At 35.6% G+C, this 6,570-nt stretch overlaps 1 long non-coding RNA gene across 1 annotated transcript in view; it reads left to right on the top strand.

Annotated features, from left to right (window-relative positions):
- The window catches only part of LOC140504926 (uncharacterized), a 290,680-nt gene extending 285,050 nt beyond the window's left edge, over positions 1-5,630 (top strand). The window contains exon 7 of the long non-coding RNA XR_011967283.1: positions 4,965-5,630. This is a non-coding gene — a long non-coding RNA (uncharacterized lncRNA). The remainder of the gene's footprint in view (positions 1-4,964) is intronic.
- The last annotated feature ends 940 nt before the right edge of the window (positions 5,631-6,570 follow it).

Raw genomic sequence — 6,570 nt, 5'->3', positions numbered from 1 at the left:
TGTCTCTCCTGGATCTATTTTCCAGGTCAGTTGTTTTTCCAATGAGATATTTCACATTATCTTTCATATTTTCATTCTTTTGGTTTTGTTTTGTGATTTCTTGGTTTCTCTTAAAGTCATTAGCCTCCATCTGTTCCATTCTAATTTTGAAAGAACTATTTTCTTCAGTGAGCTTTTGAACCTCCTTTTCCATTTGGCTAATTCTGCTTTTTAAAGCATTCTTCTCCTCATTTTCTTTTTGGATCTCTTCTGCCAATTGAGTTAGCCTATATTTCAAGGTGTTACTTTCTTCAGCATTTTTTTGGGTCTCCTTTAGCAAGGTGTTGACCTGCTTTTCATGCTTTTCTTGCATCTCTCTCATTTCTCTTCCCAATTTTTCCTCCACGTCTCTTACTTGATTTTCAGAATCCTTTTTGAGCTCTTCCATGGCGTGAGACCACTGAATATTTATTTTGGATGTTTAGGATACAGAAACCTTGAGTTTTATGTATTTCCCTGATGGTAAGCATTGTTCTTCCTCATCTGAAAGGATGGGAGAAGATGTCACCAAGAAAGTAACCTTCTATAGTCTTATTTTTGCCCTTTTTTGGACATTTTCCTAACCAGTTACTTGGCTTTTGGCTCCTTTGTCAAGAATAGGGTGTAATCTGGGGATCTGTAAGATCTCAGTTCCTCCAAGGTGGCACAATCAAGTGTGTATGTTGGTCTGGGAGCAAACAGAAACTTTTGTGCCCAGAATCTGTGAGTAGTAGAGTTCCCTCTCCACAACCACCTGGCCTCCAGTTCCACCAAGCCAGCACTGGGGCCTGAGATTCAGATACTCTGCTCAATTCCCCCAGGGCGTTTAGGTGGGGGCAGGGCCACCATTTAGTATGAGATAAAGATCAGCTGCTCAATACCTCCAGGAGCATTAGGTGAGGGCAGGGCTGCCACACAGGGCTGAGGTTAGGATCAACTACTCAGTTCCCCCAGGGATTTTATGATCTAACAATGGATGCGAGCCGCTGTGGCAGCTGCTGCTACCCCATGCAGCCTCTGTTGCTGCTGCCTGAGGCCAGAGCTATGGGAAGACCCTGCTCCCTTCTTGAACAGCTGAAAAAACCCTCTCACTGACCTTTGGCGCTTGTGGGTTGAGGGATCTGCAAACCGTCACTACTGCTGCTGGGGATTCTGCCCCTGAGTCCTGCATGGATCCTCCTCCAGTTTCCATGCCAAGGCTGGGCTGGGCTCTTCTCAGTGTTTGGCCCAACAGACCTTTCCTGTAGGCCTTTCAGGTCACCCTGGGCTGGAAATCTCCTCTACTCCATTGTTCTGTGGCTTCTGCTGCTCTAGAATTTGTTGAGAGTCTTTCTTTACAGACATCTTATGGGTTGTGGGGGAAGAGTTAGTGTATGTGTGCTCAGGACCATGCACAGGGGGAAGGGTCAGATCAGCTCCTCAATTCTCCCAGGGTCTTTAGGCAGAGGTTGGGCTGTCACTCAGGGGTGACACCCAGATCAGAAGCTAAATTCCCCCAGGGGTTTTAGGCTGAGGGCTCCACAAATGCATGTTGAGACTGCTGCCACTACAGCTGCTGCCATGCATCTCTCTCATTTCTCTTCCCAATCAAGGCTGTCTAGGGCCAGGGCTAGGGGAGGTCTCTGCTTCCTTCTCGCCTAGTTGGAAAAGCCTTCTCACTGACCTTTGAAGCTTTCTTTGGTATTTGTGGGTTGAGGGATCTGAGAACCTCTGCTGCTGCTTGGGATTCCACCCTCGAGCCCTGTTCTAGTCCTGTTCCTCCCAGTGCCATGAGGCTAAGCCTGGACTGTGCTCTGTTCTGCATTCTGTGCAAAAAACTTTCTATTGATCTTCCAGGTTACCTTGGGCTGGAAATCTCTTTCACTCTGTCATTCTGTGGCTTCTGCTGCTCTAGAAATTGTTGAGAGTCATTTTTTACAGGTGTTTTATGGGCTGTGGGGGAAGAGCTAATATATGTGCGTCTTTCTACTCCACCATCTTGGTTCTGTACCCAAATACTTGCTACTTGGAATTTTTTTAGTGAAAAGAAATCCAATGGAATAAACAGAATATCCACACGTTCAAGGTCATATAATCTTTGCTCTAAATCTATCCATAAGATAGTCTTGGAAGTCTACTCTCCTATATGTATTCTGAACACAACAGCAATGTGTAACTTTAGCCAAATAAAGTATCTTTTCTATTTAAATCCCAGATTAAAGGACAGATAAAATTTCTTAACATGTATCCACTTGGTCATTCAATATAGTTCCTGCTTATTTCTATGAGCAATATGTTTATTCATTCAACTCATAAATGAGTGATATTATAATATAATGTATTTGGTAATTTCAAATAGAAGAAAACCAGGAATAACTTTCAGCACTTAGCTTTACAGAGAGGCAAAATGGTTACCATTAGAACCCAACCTCCTTTGATAAAAAGTATGAGAATTGAAACAAGAAGGCAAAGCATTGTCTTGTTCAACGTTAGTTATGAATGTACACATTGGGCAACTGAAATCTATCACCACTCTGTACATGTCTGTAAATGACCAGGAAAGTAACATGTGTTACAAATAAATTTTATTGAATATACAATTCACAAATATGGAATCCATGAATTGTAAAGATCTACTATGTATGTCTATTTATGTATGCATATATACATACATACATTATACACACATACACATATATAATTTATCATTTTAGGAAAAGTCCATTCTATTCACTAGGAAGTGTTCTTTCTTAAACAGAAATGGGTTTTGTATTTTATCAAAAGCTTTTTCTGTATCTATTTATACATACATATATATATATATATATTTACTAACATGTTTGATTATTATTATACTTTTCCTAGTATTAAACCAACCATGACTTTCTGGTATAAATTCAACATTGTCATAGTATATCTTTGTGATATATTGTTTTAGTCTCTTTGCTAGCATTTTATTTAACATTCTTATATAAATGTTCATAAGAGATTTTGGTCTCTAATCTCATTTTTCTCTTTTAACTTTCCTGTTTTTTCACATCAAGATTACATCTGTGTCATAGAAAGACCTTGGTAGAATCATTCATTCTGTGATTTTTGCAACTTATGTAATATTGGAATTAATTGCTCTCTGAATGTTTGATAGAATTCATATTGTGAATCCACTCTCTTGGAGTTTTTTCCCCTTTGGAAGTTCATTTATGGCTTGTTTTTCCCTGTGAAATTAGGTTGTTTAAATTCTCTACTTTTTGTTCCATTAATTTGATTATTTTACAATTTGTGTAAATATTAATTTATTTCATTTAAACTGCAGACTTTATTGTCACATATTTGGGGAGACTGGTTTCTAACCATTTTCTCTATTTCTTCTTCTTTTGCTGTGAATTCTCCTTTAAAAATCATTTTAGAGATTGGCACTTTGGATTTTATCTTTCTTCTTCTTAATTAAATTAGTTAATGATTTATTTATTTTATGTTTGTTCCTGCCTCACTAAAGACTCAGATCCTAGTCTGATTTATTAGCTCAATCAGATTTGTTTGGTTACTTTCAATTCTGTTAATCTCTTCTGTGATTTTCATATGTCTATTTTGTTGCTTCACTGAGATTTTAAATTTTGTGGGTTTTCTAGTGTTCAGTTGCATTTCAAATTCGTTAATTTGTTCTTTCTCTTTTTTGTAAGAAAATAGTTATTAGATATATAAATTTCCCCCCAAAGAATTAGTTTGGCTGCATCCTTAAGTGTTTGGTATGTTGTTTTGTCATCATTATCTTTGATGAAATTATTTATCATTTCTATGATTTATTCTTTGACTCACTATATTTTTAGGATTAATTTATTTAATCGTAACATTTATTATATTTAGTGTCAATAATTTTATTGACCCTTCAATATAATTTTTTACTGGATTGTTTTCAGTAAAGAGTTTGTATAATTTTTTTTTGCATTTTTGTGAGGTTTTTATGTTTTAAGGAATGATCAGTTTTTGTAAAGGTGCCATGTACAACCTAGAAATATGTCTACTCCTTTCTATTTTCATTCAATGATTACAAGAGAGCTACTATATCCCATTTAATGAAAGTAAGGGACTTAAGTCCTTAACTTCTTTCTTGTTTACATTTTGATTACATTTATCTAGGGCTAATGAGGTAAACTAAGATTTTGCCCTGTTGCAGTTTGCTACTTATTTTTCCTTATAATTCATTTGGTTTGTCTTCTAATTACTTAGAAGCTATGCCTTTATGTTAAGTATTGAAATAAATTCATTTTTACTTTTTAGTAAAATGTAGTTTCTCTCTTTGTCTCTTTTAATTAGGTCTATTTTTGTGTTGCCTTATCTAAAATCTTAATTGAAACCCCTGATTTTTTTTGTTCAGCTGAATTATAAGAGATTGTACTCCAGCTCCTCATTTTAACTCAGTGTGAATCATCATGTTTTAATTGTGTTTCTTATAAATAACGTTATTGGTTTTTTAAAATCCATTCTTTTAACATTTTATGAGTTTATGCCATTTATACTTACTGTTATGATAGTTAATTTTTTATTTCCCTTTGTCCTATTTTTTATACTTTTTCCATTCTGTGATCGTTATTGCCTATGTATTTCTAATTGTTACCTTTTTTCCCTTTTGATGTCTTTAATGTCTCCTTTCCAAACTTGGAGTTCATTTTGTTTATTATTAGTCCTTTCCTGAACCTGTCCTCTCTTTCATACTTTTTTTTCTCCTGTTCCTATCCTTATCTGTATACCTATTGAGTTGAATGTGTTCCTATACCAAACTTTTTGTGGATGCATTTTCTAGCTGGCTCTCTTTTTGTGCAGTTTAGATGAAAGTGAATTTCAAGTGATGCCTCATCCTTTCTCTATTATAATATGTGAATATAATTTTACTTGTTCACTTTGATTATGTGCTTCCCATTTTCTACTAATATATCCTCCTCATTTCACTTTTCTTTTTTTTCTTACAGTATCTTCTGTCAAGATATTAGGAGATACCCTGTTTTTCCAGAGCTAAGGCCCAGTAAGCAGGCTGTGCCCTGACATTGGCATAACAACAATCCTTTTTGCTCACCCTCTGAATAACCTCACCCTCTGGCAAAATGCATTGCTTTAATCAGCACCAGATATTCTCTGAGGGATTTATGATTTTCATATTAATTGATAAATATTTAGATTTATTGGAGCTTCCCCATTTCCCAAGGAACCAAAGGCCAGAAGCAGCCAGCGTACCATAGCAGAAAATGATCAATCATTCCTCCTGACACTCTGAACAATTCCTATGCTCTTAACTGCTAAGTGAACCAAACCAGGTACTGCACTGCTATGCCAGTTCTGGTTCTGTACCCAGTGAAAGATCACAAGGCTAAATGACAAGGCTCAATGATCCTAATAACTTAGGGATTGTTCCCACAGGACTCAAGAATGCCTGTATTGTCCTAAGAAATGCCAACCATAGAAACTGTTTAGTTAAGATCTAAGAATGACTGTGTTGTGGTCCTGCCTTTTTTGTGGTTTTCAAGAATAAAAGCCCACCCTTGACACAAGCTGCAAGTCCTTGTACTTAGACAGACTCCAGTTTGCAAACCTGCTTTCCTCACTCTGAAATCAATTAAACTGCTACTTGATTACTGACACACTTGCCTCTGGCCTACTTTTTTGGCTCTAGCCACTCACAGGTTGGAGACTGGTCCAGTCCGGACTACATTTAAAATTCTTTTGTCATTTCAAAACTAACAGATGGATGGATAGATAGATAGATAGATAGATAGATAGATAGATAGATAGATAGATAGAAAGAAAGATAGATAGATAGATAGATAGATAGAAAGAAAGATAGATAGATAGATAGAAAGATAGATAGAAAGATAGATAGAAAGATAGATAGATAGATAGATAGATAGAAAGATAGATAGAAAGATAGATAGATAGATAGATAGAAAGATAGATAGATAGATAGATAGATAGATAGATAGAAAGATAGATAGATAGATAGATAGATAGAAAGATAGATAGATAGATAGATAGATAGAAAGATAGATAGATAGATAGATAGATAGATAGATAGATAGAAAGATAGATAGATAGATAGATAGATAGATAGATGATAGATAGATAGATAGATGATAGATAGATAGATAGATAGATAGATAGATAGATAGATAGATAGCTGGTAGTTTTGAAATGACAAAAGAATTATATATATATATATTACATATATATTTATTTAGCCACCCCTCGTGACATTAAAATTCTGAAAGAACTCTATTTCATCAAAAATGCTGAAAATCCTCTATTTCACTGAAAATCCATTCTTTCCTCGTAGGATTATGCTCAGTTTTGTTGGGTACATTATTATTGGCTTTATACTTTTATATTTTGAACTTTAGAATATCTCATTCTATATGACCCACATCTTCCATCTTTTTCACAGACTGTCTTCAAGTAGAAAAAAGAAAATCAGGGAAAGTAATAGCAGAGGGGAAAATACAGTTATCTTCTGAATTCTTCTGAGGCTTTGCTGTGAACCCTCAACTTCACTGAAACGACTTTGAGAGGTGACACCTTGTACTCGTA

This window comes from Notamacropus eugenii, chromosome 5 (assembly GCF_028372415.1).
Source record: "Notamacropus eugenii isolate mMacEug1 chromosome 5, mMacEug1.pri_v2, whole genome shotgun sequence".
NCBI classification, from domain to species: domain Eukaryota; kingdom Metazoa; phylum Chordata; class Mammalia; order Diprotodontia; family Macropodidae; genus Notamacropus; species Notamacropus eugenii.
Note: the sequence above shows the minus strand (reverse complement) of the source record. Positions and strands in the feature narration are given on the sequence as shown.